The sequence below is a fragment of the Salarias fasciatus genome, chromosome 7, assembly GCF_902148845.1.
Source record: "Salarias fasciatus chromosome 7, fSalaFa1.1, whole genome shotgun sequence".
Taxonomy (NCBI): Eukaryota; Metazoa; Chordata; class Actinopteri; order Blenniiformes; family Blenniidae; genus Salarias; species Salarias fasciatus.
Window position 1 is genome coordinate 11,323,624 of NC_043751.1, and position 16,497 is coordinate 11,340,120.

General features: G+C 43.7%; 1 protein-coding gene across 2 annotated transcripts in view; it reads left to right on the forward strand.

The window, feature by feature from the left end:
• Positions 1 to 431: 431 nt before the first annotated feature.
• The window catches only part of shisal1b (shisa like 1b), a 42,242-nt gene continuing 26,176 nt past the window's right edge, over positions 432 to 16,497 (forward strand). The window contains exon 1 of one of the 2 annotated variants that reach the window (XM_030095956.1): positions 432 to 758. The gene's annotated coding sequence lies outside the window, so the exon portion shown is untranslated. The remainder of the gene's footprint in view (positions 759 to 16,497) is intronic. The other variant, XM_030095957.1, reaches the window with a different exon arrangement.

A 16,497-nucleotide genomic window follows, 5' to 3' on the forward strand; every position in this document is an offset into this window, starting at 1 on the left:
GATGACCGCCTCTGGCCTCTGTTTATTGGTTTATTTATGTTGAGCTTAAGCTCATTTGTGTTTTAGCAGGATCGCCTCTGGGTTGACAGTGTGTCAGAGAGATCAGAATAACTCTTTGTCGGGCGTTAGAAACCAAAATACTGATTAGATTTATGCCCCAGAAAGACTTTTTGGTGTCTTTCTCCAAAAAGACTCATGAGAGAAGTTGAATGGTGAACTAACAGGAAGTCTTTGCCCTCATGAGAAAACCAGTTCTTGTGACTGCGAAAGCAGCTGACCCTGTGGCTGCCGAGAAATGCCGAGGAGACAGACTGAGAGATAAACAGGAGCTCCTACAGTACAGAGGATCACCCTCCAGTGCATACGCTCCAGCTCCCTCCCTCTCCGTCTCTCTCCGTCTCTCTCTCTCCCCTGCCTCCCTCACTTTCTCTCTCACTCGCCCACTTAGTATCATTTCATCTCTCTCGCTCCTTCTCTCTCTCTCTCTCTCACACACGCTCACAGTCGCCGTGCTCTGACGGATGGAGATACACTGCCAAGCAGGACTTAGGGGTGAGAAGAGTGTGTTTCTTTTCTTCTGTGGTGTGTTTTCTTTCTCTTCCGCCTGGCTTCCCTCATGAGCTGCTAAGTCTCGAGGATGAGGAGGATCTATTTGTGAGGAAGACACGACAAAAGAAGAGGGAGCAAGAAGCAACAGGGTGATAAATCCAGCGAGCGGGAGTGGGCAAGAAAATCCATTTCCTGGAGGCAAGTGCAAGGTTAGTGTAAAAAGCTGCATCTCATTAAAACACTTCTTGGTTTTATTGTTTGTGTTTTCATCTGTGCTTTACTTTTATCCTTAAAACGCCTTTTATAATCTTAATATTTCACTTTGAATTGCTCTCTTAAGGCTTCAGTGAATTGATCTCACTGAGCAGCTTTTTTTTTTTTAATAAGAACATTTTGTTTCTGAAATTAAAAGTGCTCGACTGATATTTCAGTGGCGCTCCATTTTCATTCAGCAATTCTTCAAGTTGGTCAGTGAAGTTTCTCTCCCGGTCACCACACGCTATGTAATCCCCCGAAAAGGCGCACAGTATGGGTCTCAGATGGAGTCTCTCCCCACGGACCTGCCGGAAAAGGCGAGGACGGCGCGCGCTCGTCGCCTGTCCTCAGCCGTCACTTTACACGGGAGGCAATTAAGCAGGATTGGCAGCCGACGCTGCCGGTAACTTGGAAACAGGCGTGTGGGAGACGCATGGCGGCACACGATAGGATTTAGGAAGGAGATTCCCTTTGTTCATTCACACAAAAGCCTGTTCCTCTGTGAAAAATCCTCTCGCCCGCACGTCTGTGTGAAAACTGGCCCAGGGGCAGCGGCTATGAGCTTCTCCGATTGTGCACGACAGTGAACGTTGTCCGTGTGTGTGTGTCCGTGCGTGTGTGTGTCCATGCAGAGTCTGCACAAGAGGCACTGAGTCTCCTAGGTGAGCGCTCACCTTTTAATTACAGCGAGGAGAAGGAATAATTCCCACTGTAAAGTAGTCAAACAAAGGGGTGGGCGTGAAACAAAGGATACCAAACACAGTGACTCCCATTCCCATACTATGATGAGCAGAAAAAAATCTACAGTTTTGCAATAAACAAGCTCCCCAAGGATGCTTCCCGTCCTGTAAAAGAATGAGAATCTCTCCTTGAAATCAATAAAGATCTACTCGGCTCACTGCTGTTTATCACGAAGCTTTATTGTTGGCATTTTTCAAAGTGGATAGCACAAGTGTGGCTGGAGATTAACACTGACCTCTGGTTACAGGCAGGAATGGATTTTGATCCTCGTTAAATGGAAGTGATGGTGAGATCTTTTTCTTTCAAATATTCTCAGTTGATTATAATGTATTCAAGAAGAGTCCAGGGAACAGAGTGTTGCGTTCCGAGTGTAAACACAGGTGGAAACATGGGGAGGGCAATTATTCTGGGCCGTGTGTGTTTTGACACAAAAGGAAAGAGATTGCATAAGCCCGCCGTCTCTTCATCGCAGCCACAGGAAAGTGTTGGTCCATGTCAGCAGGATGTGTTTATACAGAAATCTCTGAAGTGAAGAATTAGCTTCTAAAAAAGAGTCGTTTCATGAAAAATTAGTGCAGCGATTATTCCCCCTCCGTGTTTAGTCTGGACTCGGCGTGTTTGTGTCAGGATGTGTCAGCCACCTCTATAGGAGTGACTGAACATGACTGAGGTCATGACAGCAAGGTTTGGCCATCAGCCAGCACTTAGGGGACTGTTTCCTGTGTCACCTTGTTTCAGGCGTGTACACACACACTCACACACACACACACACACACACACACACACACACACACACACACACACACACACACACACACAGAGTGACTGTACGGTGCCTCACCGGGACTGTTATGTTGAGTCCATTAGTGGCTCGCTGACTTTCCTGAGGAGGAGGACTCATTGACATTGAGAGGGCGTGATTGTGCACTTGGTACACACACATTCACTCATTTCCTTCAAACACAAGTACACAGCAAAGCGTTCAGAAAGACGAACAAGTTTATCGAGCCTTAGTGCAATTTATGCTGTGATGTTTTTCTTTCCAGTATGCTTTTATTCAGGTAATTTGGACACATGAATCATCATGAAAAAATAAGTAGAGTTGAAAAAAAGTAATATTCATGATATTTGAACACGTATTACTAAAACTGAGTGGATTAAGAAAAGTTTTAATGATATAATGTGCTGTATTTCATGCACAACAGGCTTTGTGTGATCTCAATCGCAGAACTTTTTACTCTGTGTGCCAAAGTTGGGAGTCGTGCTTTGTTTGGGTTTGAGAATGAAGTATGCGTTATGCTTTGTCTCGCTGTGACCACCGTGAGAAGGAGGTAGATTTTATCCCCATGAGACTGAAGGTGGGTCGAGAAGGACATATTCTTCCCATAACCTCGAGGGGAGTCACGCCAAGCGGCAGTCCAGTAGGATACACATCAGGGGAGGCGGAGCCGGGAGAGGCGTCGTGATCGGATTCTTGGCAGAAGCCTCAAGGTGAATGTTTTTTGGTAGGAAGATGTTCAGATTCAGAGCAGAGTATCAGACCAGTGTCAGGACTTGCAGAGTAGCTGACAGCACCAAATGCACCCGATCCTCTGGCAGAGGAGGACTGTTTGGCGTTTGAATCTTTAACATAAAAGTCAAAGGCGCAGAGCTGAAATTAATACAGCTGTGGTTATCGTCACCTCACGGATGACGGTTCTTATCACGGTCCAGATGAGGCCGAAAAAAAACAATTTTAAAACTCACAGCTATGCTGAGCAGCACTTCCTGTTCTGCTATCAGCTTATCCCACCATATATCTCGACACATCGGCGTGCAGAGGGAGCTGGCTATCCAGACGTGAACTTGACACTGTGTGTGCGTGTGTGTGCATGTGTGTGTTTGTGACGGACTGGGGGCTCACCGCAATCTCACCATCACCAAACAGGAGGCAATTTTTCACATCCCTAAAGCCGTGTGGCAACATCTTTCCAAATTTCTTTGGTGTGGGTGAACTGCAGAGTGCTACTGAGCTCATTAACCAATGAACAGCAGTACAAGAGGTACTGAGGATAAAGTAAGTAAATAAATAAGTCTGTAAGAATAAAGAGGCTGCATAACAGTTCTTAATCACCTGAATACAGCCTGACGCATTGTGTTAACTCCAAATGAACCGCTTTTCCAGCATTTTCTTCCTCCCACCCACCACCAGGATTACAAGACAGACAGACACAAATACAGTGATCAGCCACATCATTAAAACCGCTGACAGGCGAAGTGAATACACTGACTATCTTGTTACAGTGTACCTGTCAGGAGGTGGGATGTATTTGGCAACACTGAGCATTCAGTTCTTGAAGCTGATGCGCTGGAAGCAGGAAAAAAAGACGAGCCGGCGTGAGGATGTGAGCGACTCTGACAGGAGCACAGGTGTGATTTCTTCGAAAGCGGATCCTCGCATCTTCGAAACAACAGATGCCGTGTGGTGTTCCTGGTAATGCAGTGGGTAGTGTGCGCCAAAGCAGGTTCAGTAAAGGTGGGCAAAAAAAAAAAAAAAACAGGGTCACAGGCACCCATATCTCACTGATGCACATGGGGAGCCACGGCGGGTCCACGAGGTCTGATGAAACAGAGGGGCAACCGTAGCACAGGCTGCTGGAAACATTAATGCCTCACATGATACAAATGTGTCAAAGCACATGGTGCTTCACACAGCGTGCTGCTCACGGGGCTGCGGACTGGTCACAATATCTGAGCGAGCCAACAAAGAGCATGTGGGCATCTGAGCCGAACCGTGATCCAGAGCTGAAAAGAAGCTGATGGGCTCATCTAATGAGTCAGTATCTTTGTTGTCATGTGGATGGCAGATATGTGCTGTTTACTTGAGAAGAAAAAGGCATTGAGGTGCATGGTGGGAATCAAACTGGCAGAGGCAGGGTGATGCTCTCAGGTCCTCACCGTTCATGTGGATACTACTTAGTGGAGTACAGCATAATTATACATTTTGGTGGCTCTTAATGGCTTCAGTTTTAAGCTCTTTCGGCAGGATAAAACTCTCCACGCTGCTAACATTGTTCAGAAAACAATTGATGAACTCCACAAAGAGTGCCTGCAAATGATTTACCTTCTTTATCCAAATCACAAAGCTATCAAGCTTCAATGTTTGCAGGAAAGCTAACAGAAGTCCGTTCATGCCATGGCAGGTTAGGGGGAAGTCAAAGGCACATGGGAGGTCTATAAAGGAAACAGGCTGATCCTCGGAATTTGCTCAGTCGAAGTGCAAACAAGTATCCTTTTAGTGAACTGCAGAGACTGATGGAGGAGAACAGAAACTCCATCCTAGTCAGCACTGCTGCAGACGAGAGCGGCTGAAAGGGAATGACCTCGGTTTACTGTGTCACCTGAGCCATAATTCTTACTGACCACAGGGGGCAAACAGCCTGGCCAACAAAGAGTGAATAAATGAACGAGCACCTCAAGGTCGATTTAACAGCAAGTTAGTTTCAATCAGAACCTGTGAATCTGATCGACTGCCTCCTGCTAGACCACTGTTTTTTGCATTTACATGTTTTTTTCTTTAATTTCTGTTCTAACATACATTTTCTTTATGTCATGATTTTCTTATCAAAGTGCAGCTGCAAACCTGCTCAGCATTCGTCAGGAGAACAATTTACAGGTTAATATGTGAATTTTTTCATCTTCATGCTTGCCATGGAGACTGCTAACCCAATTTCGCCATCTTTTTTCAGTGATCAGTGACAGCACAAGGTGAAAACTATAGGAAGACAGATTTTGAAATAGCTTGTTGTATTCAACTGATTGATATGAATCCCAGTATGTTGTAGGTTTAACTGTACAAAACAGAAATCTCCATATTTTAGAAGCTGTTTGATGTTTTTGGTTAGTAAAACACAATCATTACTGTATTTTATGGGAAAATTGTTGGCAGCAAACCTTCTGTCAATTAATGATTAACTAATATTAATGCCTGCATGATTTAGTTTAATGTTGTACATATCATATTGATATTATATAGCATATCTGTGTGAAGAACTTTATTCTTAGTCACGTAAAAGTATCAGTGATGGTCATGAAATGGACACACAGTAGTTCTTTCATCGTGCGTCGATGCTATGAGCTGACTGGAGGCCCAACTCTGACTTTCACTGGTTTAACTTGGCTGTGTTTCAGATCAAATGAAACTCAGAAATAAGGTGGAAAAAAACACAACAAGTGGAAAATGCGACACTAATCTGCTTCTGTTTGCACATCTGACCAAAACAAAGGCTTTCATCTGACGCTTTGCGTGCAGCGGATCCTGTCATCCACCACCCACCCCTCCAAAAAATTCATATTGAAATGTTTCCAACTGAGAGTGTAACTGATTAATAACACCAGCAGCAGCAGTGGCAGCCAAATAATTACATTCTCCGACCCAAAATAAACAGCAGCATGTAGTCGCTGTGTGAGCACAGAAGTGTCTTGTTTTCTGATCTGTGGTGCAGAAAACTCTGCATTCGCTCAGTTTATCTGGTCTGTCAGGCTGACATCTCTCTCCATAGGGTTCACACATAGTTCCCCAGCCTCAGGCTCGACCCTGGTTTTGTTTGTGTGTGTGTGTGTGTGTGTGTGTGTGTGTGTGTGTGTGTGTGTGTGTGTGTGTGTGTGTGTGTGTGTGTAGGGTGTGTCATGCATGTGCTTTAACTAACATTAGATATTCACATTCTCTTGGATTTATTCAGTTAGAAAAAGGGAGAGTTGCAATGAGTACAGTATACATACATAGTTCATGGTTCCGTAGTTGTGTGTGTGTGTGTGTGTGTGTGTGTGTGTGTGTGTGTGTGTGTGTGAGTGAGCGACCAAGGAAAAGAGAAAGTGAGCGAGCGAGGCTGGCAGAGGCAGGTTCCCTGATGGAGCGTCAGCGTTGCCTTTGATGCCGGCTTCCCCCTCATATCAGATTCTAGCGAGCAGATGATAATCGAGCCGAGGCCTTTAGCGCTGACGCTCCATCTCTGCTCATCAGCTGTGAGCGCTACTCTCCCTCCGTGCGGCCCGCGTCGCGCTTCGGCGAGGCGACCATTAGATGACGGTACGAGAAAGCCGGCGGTCCCATTATGCTGTCAATGCCAATATGTGCAGCCTGCTCCACGTGCTCGTGGCGTGCGTCCTGACTCCTTCGGGCATGCGGTCGCACTTGTCTTCACACAAGTCTAAACACAGCCGTGGCTCAACTGTTTTACTCTGCAGCCTTGCAGCTGATAACACCGTCCAATAAATGTTCCGCAAATTTGTTGCATCTTCCTATTAGTATGTGTGGCTACATTTGTTTTCAAAAATGTTATCTGTGCCTTTGCATCACGTCATGCTGTGTTTCTCTCTCTCTCTCTCTCTCTCGCTCGTAGTGAGGACATTTGGTGTCCCCCTTTTTTTCCGCAGCTCCAGAAATTAGAGGCTGAAAGAATAATCTAATCAGAGAAAGCTGTTGAAATTCAGACGCAGGTTCACCCAGTGGCTGTTTGGAATATTAATGCCGTGTTTGTGTGGTGAGCGTATGTCTCTGGTCAACACAAAAGGGAGAAAAACATCACATCAATTCCGAGTCCGCTGGGCATTAACCCTGCCGAAACAGTTAAACCGTACATGAGTGTGATCGTTCACTGGAGGGCGGATAAATACTTGAGGGAAATCAGGGGTCAGGAAAAATATTTACTGGAGTGGACCTATTATGTAAATGTTGTATTTGTGCTTTGTTCACTTCCACATATAAAGAATAAGTGCCATCTGTATTTCAGACTACAATGTAATTAGCTTCATTGGAAGTGTTAAAAACCTTAATTGAGAAGGAAAGGTCAACGCTGGGGTGGGGGGATTTTGAAAAAAGGGAAGACTCTCTGAGCATAATAATTATTATATTGACATTTGAGTCTTTATGCATGACCCCACATCGGTCGGTTCTCATTATTTGGCGGAGCAGCGTCTGTCCATTGACCGGCTCACACCCTCCTGCTGCAGCGGAACAACTTCTTTGACTTCTGTTTAACCTTCAGTTGACTTGTTCCCCAGCATGCCACAGATCAATGTTATTGTGCAGTCAGTAATGAGAGTGAGAGCGCTCCCATTCCCAATACTAATGTTTGGGCCCATTTTCTTTAATCCATTAATGATGGAGCCCAATATGAGGTTTTGGAGATGAGTTTTGAAGTCGGTCAAAGGTGATAAATCCGGATGTGTTGAATTTTTAATGAAAGAGATGGGAAGAAACTGTGAATCTGTTGACATGTTTGACTGAAGAAAAGGAAAGCTATCATTTCTTTGTAATTATTGTAATTGTGAAAATAGCTCTGTCATGAAGTTGATGCTCTGAACCCAAAAGAATATATGAAAACCATCATGAGCCACAATTGAACTGTATTCTGAGTGTTAAGCCCCTGGAGATTGTGCGGCTTCACTGTTTCTTCTTGGGAAAAACTTTGTATTTTGGCTTTGGAAAAGAAAATGGAATTTTACGAGAACTAATAAATTATAAATAGGAAAGTTTCTGTTCCTCTAAATATTGTAAGAGTGCTCCTCATGACATTGTCCTTCAGTGAGCCGTTCACCAGACATGACGCACAACACCATACATCTCACACTGAGGTCCGTAACAGCTTTATGCCACCATGTCTGACCATAAGGTTTTTTGTTCAACTTCTCTACGACTTCAGTCTCTGATTCTGGATCTCAGGTTAATCCCATGGCAGATTCAGTCTCCTTCGCTGTGCGAAAGAGTGAATATGACACAAAGAGCATAGATGCAAGAGTTCTTTAGAGTTCTGCAATTTTTTTGTCATGCCTGAGTTCAAAATGTAACTCTCTGTTGTCTATGCAGTAAATGCCTGTCATGTGTAATGCAGTGGAAAATCTGCCCAATTTAGTTTCTGCATATTTTTGCATAATATAATTGTCTGCAGTTTAATGTACTTTTACACAATAGTCAAAACAAACCTTCTTCTCCCAACTCTGTAGAGATCCCAAAGTTGTGAAGAAAACTTGGTGCATTCTGCTTGTGGTGCAGTGATTTAAAGTCGCTGCACACGGCATGTGGCAGCTTTCAACTCGCAGAGTAAACTGTAAGATAACAGAGGCGCTGTGCCTGTACAGTCTCTGCATGCGCTGTCATATAAAAGCACTTTTTACTCAGCGACTAAAGAAAATCTGCTCTTTGTCTTGTAAATGAGCAGCGGAGAGAAGGACGCACATGGAATGTGGTTTACACAAAAAGAAAACTAAGCAGGCCTGCATGAGACAAAAATCCCACTAAACCTGTGACACGATGAGCGGAACAGTCTTTGCCAAATATCGAAATAGCTGCAGCAAGTCGTTTTTGTCGCACGACTGTTATCTCATAAGCTATAGGATCTCTGCAGTTCGATTTCCAGCACTGATTTTGCATTTGCTGTGGAGTAAAATCACAACATGAACGATTGAAAATGAAGACCGAAAGGCTGTTGCTGCCCTTAACAGCTTCTGTAGAGAAGCATATTTGTGCCTGACCTCCCTTACGGCAAGGCGGTGCAGGGGGAGAGCAGCTGTGACTGACAGCTGTGATCCACCGAGAGCCGATGAAGGGTTAATGGCTAATGTCAGACACCGGCCGCCGAACGCACAGCCGGGGCTGCGGCCCGGCCTCTGTCACTTTGGCTCAGCCTTGCTCCATAAAGAAAAAGCTTTTATCACCAGATAAAAGGCGTGTGTATAGGTAACCGCTTAAACACAACCAGCATGTCAACAAGAAGCAGCAGAGGCAAAGTGGACCGAAGCGAGGCACTCGACCCCGGATTAGCATTTAACATGGCAGCAGCTTTAGCGCTGCCGCTGCTGCTGTCTGGAGCTCAAAATTGTTGACAGATAATCAATAAAGAAGTGTTTTCTGAGTAGGGGAGTAATCGTTGACCTGTTGCAGCCATATATAATGAAACACAAGAGTGTCAATTTGACCGTTTGTGTGGCTTTCAGAAAAAAAACCTCACAGTCGATAGGCAGATGTAGAAGCGATCTGCGAAAACTCCCGTAGAGCACTGAGTGCTCAGCCTCATCATGAAAGAAGAGTAAGATTAATTCCACTATATAAAATATGTAGAAAATGTGATTAGGGCTCTGCTTTTATGTCTGTTTTTTTATTAGCCAACTCAACCGACAGGGATGTGGGTGTGGGTGAGTAACTGTTAATGGTGCGGCAACACACATGTATGTGCGCAGCATATTGACAGAGATCATGTGCTATATAAAGCATGACTATAATCTGTGAGTCATTACGGCTCAAATGACTGTAATTTTTGATTCACCGTGTAAAATAATGGCTCACGATAATACCCCCCCCCCTTCCAATAATGACTAATAATTTAAATGGACACGATAATCGTGCCCACATATTATCTCTGAAGTACAGCAGGTAACTCCGCTATTGTTCGTTTTGATAATAAAAAATAAATCATGCCTCCGTCTCAAAAATCAGCTCAGCGGTACTTTTTTTTTTTTTTTTTTGTAAGAGACGTGTGAAGCTTTTAGCAGGAATTTATAATGCCTGGGCTTAGAGTTGAACTCAATGGCGCACGAGGAGCGTTTCAGGACATAATAGGAAGTTATTATTCTCAGAAGATCCACCAAACTTATGCAAACCGAGGCGCGTTCAATCTCCGGGGGTCAAACCCAGGACAGCCCCAGTAATGAGGCACAGTCTCACTCCGATGGCCAGTCGACCAACACCTTCGGTAATGACTGCTGGAGCGGCCCGCTAATGTTTTCGGCACTTTTCAAGGTTTTCTAACAGGCTATATAAACCGGCTGCCAAAACACCATTAGCATTTGGACGTGGAGCCGCGCGGCGTGTTATCCGTTTTCATCTGAGGTATTCTTGGCCGTGCACGTTGAGGTCGTCGATGCCCGCCGCCCTCGGTGACCTGAGAGACCCCGGAGGTGTTGGAGTGCTCTGTGTGTCTCTGCAGTCGAGCTGTCGTTCGTGTTTTGAGGCCAAGTCGTACGGGCTGCAGTCTGGAGTGCTTAAACCTCTTAAAACAGACATTTGTCGGGAAGGGTCAGCCGAGGCTACAGCCCTCCCACGTCTTTATGTTCAAGGTGCTACTTTTGGATCTGACTTGCCTGTAAAAGTCACCGCAGATTAGAGGCTTTCTATATATACTTTCAGGGAGTGTCAGCTGACACAAGGCAATACATGAGCCACAAACTGCACTCCTTCATTTCTCGCTCTTTCTCTTTTTTTCCTTCTGGTATCTGATATATTGATAGCTTTGGTAGCCTCAAGGTTAAGGTTCAAATCTCCATGCAGTTTATTTCAGTGACAGCTGTCGTGCCTCGGTGTGTGTAATGGCTTTCCTTCCAACAGGTCAAACCGCTGAAGTGATTTCTTTCCTTTGCTTCAAGCTTCACCTAGATTTTATCTTGGGCAATATGTTACTGGGAAAGTCACGACTTTTTATTTCGTTCACATTACCCTCAGTGTTCATATTTTCCCATTTCCATGTTGTGATCACAGGAACGGAACTCAGAATTCAGAGAACTGTCTGGATTACACGGGCAGCATTATCGTCCTCCAACGTCACGGCGTTTACTGTCGTGTTGCTTCTTTACCGCACAGTTTACTGTAATCTTAGAATATTGATGTGAGCCATAGAGAGACAACAAGGATTAACAAACTGATGCATTTTAGCTCTCGTTCTGTTGTGCATTAACGTCTCCTGGCATCATTTTCTCATTTCATTTTTGAAATTCCCACTGGACTGCTCGTCTGTGACTAGAAGCTATTTTAAACCGAGGGTCAGGCAGATGATGACGGGGAACATTTCCAAAGAAGACCAAATGAGCCCAGAGCCGGGTGTTAAAGCAAATCCAAACAAACAATGGTGGGTTGTGTCTGGGAGATACTGTCGTGTCTGTCTGCATCACAGACACCAGAAAGTCCACGGGATGTGTCTCCCGAAGCCCAGAGCCAAAACAAGGCCAGTTATTCTGCATGAGTCACAGCAACCACCAACAAAGGAAAGTGAATCTGAGTGCCAAAGCACTGATGCGTTGACAGATGAGGCCTCGGCTGCCTGCAGGCTGCTAAGAACCTTGATGGAAGACCAAGTGTTGGTAGCTGCTGAAGAAGAGTTCCTGGAAGGCTTTCCCTGGCCCTGAAAGTGATTTAACTGCGACCGTCACCGCGTCTCCGTGACATTTAGCAGTCAAACCCAACAGCACACAATCCTCTGAGTCGCATGATCAAAGCAGGACTGGCGACGGCACGGATAATACTCAAGGACAGCTGAAAGTGCAGCTGAAACTAATCCTCACTGTGTTTGCATTATCGCCTAATCTGTCAACTGCTGTAAATCCATTCATTAATCAATTAATGCTTGGAAATTTCTCTAATTAGTTTGGACTTTTTTATATACATTTATTCCACACAGTGCACACAAATCTGTACCAAATTACACACACTGTTTGCAATATTAAATTCTTAAAGCCTTTCTGTCCTCAGTAATACAGATGGGTGTCAAAAATGAAAATACAACAATACTTATTACTTTCTCTTCCTGTGTATTATGATGGGGTTGATGAACCTTGTCAGAGGTAGGATTCTTAGCAAGTACCTCAGTCCGTTCAGACTGTAGTTAAAATCCCTTGTATGGACAGGGTCAGGTGGAATTCAGTGCTCGACACAAAAATATGAATTAGAAGACCGTTTTAATGGGATGAATTAATTGTCAATAACAAATCATAGCTAGAAGAGGCAAATTCCTCATAACATGGTAGAAAGCAACAAAACAGTGAAAGAACCTTGTTTTATTTTAAGAACAGAAAGAGAAAATCATGGGTGAGGCTCGCCCCTGGCATTTTTATTTTCTCTGAACTCTTGAAATCTTGAAAGTTAAGATCAACTCTTCCCTCAGTGAACTCAGGGTGAACATGGAAACTGATAGAAAATGCCAAAACTTTGTGTTTCATTTGTCACTTGAATTTCAAATGACCACTTTTCAATGTGAATATTTACTTTTGAGCTGAGTCACTTGGCTTTTTTTTGACAGTGGGAATGGAAATTTTTTTGCTCCTTAATTGATGATTCTTCTGTGAGTCAAAACAGAGAGATAGAGAGAGAAAGTGAGCACTGTGGCTGCTTTTCATGTCAGCTAATAAAAGCTTTATCAGTCGATACATAACCTCAGTTGTCCGGTCCCCTGCTCAGGCGCATGTAGCATTAAGTGGGCTGCATTCATTCATACTGCATCGTCACATGGAAACAGGGGCTTTGTTGAGCTGCATTATGTTGGACCGAGCTCCAAGAATTATCATCCCCCAGCTGACTTCGAGACCTTGATTGTATAATGAATTCCACTTATTAGACTCCAGTAGCTGTCTCATTAGCTGTCTCTTCCCTTTCTGCATGCATATATTTATTGCCATGCAGAAAAATACAGATGAAAGAATTGCCTTGTTACATCTGGTCAGAAGGAGGATTTCCTTGCGTGAGGTGCAGGATGCAAATCTCCAGGGTGTTTTCATATGTTATTATAACTCCTTTTACTTTCACTGTTTCTATACGTGCTTATGGCTCGAAAAAAAAAAAAAAAAAAAAAACACTAATCAACTCTACTGCTATGATAACAGTTTGTTAGAGACTAATAAGATATCCAAGGCATGTGCAATTAACTACAAACATATCCTGAGACTGCTGCTGAATATGAGTCTGACATTAAACAACTGAATCAACAAGACAACAGAGTCAGGGGGGGGTCTGAATAGGTAGTAATAGGTCACAAAGTCAACAGTTTGATGTACAACACAGGTGGGCTCTTATAATAAGATTCTCACCACAATAACATCAGCATTTCTACTGAAAATAAGCTTTTTACATCAGGTTTTCAAATGATTGTAATCAGAAACAGCACAAGCCTTTAAGATGTAGTAAATCCGATTGCTATAACATATTGATCCTCATACATCAATGAATAAGTACGTAGTCCCATTAGTTTTTGATTAATCTGATAGACACTATCGATATTCCATATTCACAAAGTTAAATCAGCCTTGTGTGTTATTTCACACATCTTTCATATGTGATTCCACTACTAGATTATTGCATGTGTATGTGTTGTGCGCAATGTCACATTTCCTTTTTTATGGTGGCATTTTTTCCACTGCTTCACCAGTACCTAAAACTGCTATATTACATTGCTAATCGCATGCAGAGACATTCTAATGGTGATTTCTGCAATGCACAGAACTGAATTCATCTAGTCAGGAGCAATTTGGGGTTCAGTGTGTTGTTGAAGGCACATTGACATATGGACAGGGCGATCGAACCGGCAACTTTGCCATTGAAAGACGACCTGGCTTCCCAGCTGAGCCATAACAAACCTTTATTGTCGTGTAGAAGCCAATCTCATCTGAACATGAGTGACGGCTGGATACAGCCTGGACAGGTTGTCAGTCCATCACAAGATAAACACAGAGACACACCGACACACACACACATACGCGCACACACACACACACACACACCTTGGGGCCATTTGGAATCACCAGCGGATTTGGAGACAACCCACACACACATCAAAATATCTCACAGAAAAGTCCCACATTTTCAACTCAAACTCGAACTGAGCATGACTCGGAGCCATGTGTATCTCCATCTGTGCAGCCACTGAGCTCTTTGCGACTGCCCTGAAAACATCCACATCCTCTCTTTAATGCATTGACTGAACAGCTCATCAGAATAACCAGCCTCGAAGTAGCCACGCCCATATCATCCGAAAGGGGAGAGAAGCAAAAAGGGAGTCGGTGAATAACACGCTGGCTTATTCAACTTGAACTGAGGCTGAAGCAGTGTTATGAGGTGAAGCAAGCAATGCTCAGATCTGTAAAGAACAGCGGCTCAGGGAAGGTTGATTTCCAGATGGATGCTTGCTGATATTGCCTTCTGCAGGGAAATCAAGCAAATGTTTTTTTGTTGCGACGGATTGCCTTAAACTTTGTTATTTGGTAGTTTCATTCCCACCAGGTATTGCAAAGCAATACATAAAATAAAAAGATGTGGGAGGAAGTCTCAGACAAACGCCTCGATTATATTCCAATCTGTCTTTGTGATCCAAATTGATGATGAATCAACGTCGTGAGACAAAGTGAATGCAGGAATGGCTTCCATCATAATGACGTCTCTCAGCAGGTATAACTGGAGCGTGCCTGCGGGAGACGTATGTTTGATTACGGCCCTTCTCCCATCCTGTGTTTGTGTTAAGCTAACAAACCCTTACTAAGTCAAAAACAGAAACAGACCACCCGTGGTGCTGTGCCGCACAATAGTTGTGCCCATTGTGCTGCCATATTAACCAAACTCTCCACAACAAGCTCTATGACAACCCTGCTGTGTTTTTCTTCCTCGACGCTCTTAATTTTAAAATATTTATTTTCGTAAGCTGGACTGTAATCATTTCCGTTACACTAAATTGCAACCGCCAACAACTGCATGCTACATCTTGCACCTCGGGACGTAAACATCTCCTGGACAACATCGCGTCACCAAAGCAAAACAAGTTGTTGCTGCTCGAGAGGTTTATTTGGAGGTTTTCATCTGACATATGCGTCCAGGAGACAGATCACATAAACCGAATGGAATCCCCAGTTCATAAGTCAATTTTATGTTGGGTGCTGCAGGCCGGAGCCCTCACAGCGATGCCTTATTACAGTGCTTCAGCGCTTTGTTATGGAAAGGTGTAAGATCACACACACACACTGGTGGGTGGCTGTGTAAATGTACCTGATGGATTAATAGATATTTTCCTGTATCCTCCTGGAAAACGGGTTATTTGTTGCGCGTCTGTGTTTTTTTTATTTTGATTTATGAGGCTTTAGCGCACAGGGAGTGTGGTGAATAAATACAAAAAAGGGCAGAACAGACTCTTGTTAATATTTCACATTAAGATAATTACAAGAAGCAATGCTGACATGCCAGAAGTATTCAGTTACAGATCCTAATAGATTTGTGGCAGCCCATTCATCAAAACAAAAACAAAGCATTTGGCAAGATCCCGAGACGATGTCGACGATGATACTGTCACTCAAAATCCAGAAGAAAAGAGAAATTATTGGCAACATCAGACTTCTTTTTGGAGATCTGGCCACAAGCTTTATATCATAACATGTAATGTGAGCTAATTTACATGGCTGCTTTGTCAATAAGCTGCATTTCACTTGATATACTGTACATGGTTTTGTTTTTTTGTTTTTCTTTTCTTTTTTAACTGTCTTTGTGGATGATTTTGAGGTAATCTGATTAAATAAACAACACTTCAGGTGTTAAAATCCATTTCCACGATGCATATTAATGAACCCACATTCATTCTGCAGCACAACCTGAACAAGCAGCTGAGTTCTAATGTTTAGTTTCTAAATGACTCGCACTAACTAGCACCACAGGCCTTTTCCACTGAAGTTTGGAGAAATCTGATGAGTTACTGGTAGGAGAGTCTTTCAGTCCTGTAAGTTGCAGGTGAAGCCTCCATCGATATCAGTCGCTGTCTATGTCCTGTCAGTCAATACCACCCATTTCCTATCCTTTAAAAAACTGTCCATCAAAAAGTGACAACACCCTTTCAGTTTTGAAAATGCTTGTCTAGCCGTCACGCCTATGCAAACCTCACAGATGTCACTCACACTTGCCCTTTTTTTCCGCCTCGAATCCATCAGCTTTGAAGATGAGTTGTTAACTTGCTGGTTGCTACATCCCTCAATGTAAAAGGTGCCATGACAAAGTTTTAATCGGTGTTATTCACTTCACTTATAATGTTATGGCTTGTCAGCGTATGACTGTTTCAGCAGACAAAAGAAGTGTAGCGATGTGCGCGCCGCACCACGTTCACCCTCCCTGTGAGTGACTCAGGCTGCCAGTCACTGACAGTCCTGCGTGCCCGTGATGATCATTAAATCACGGCTTTA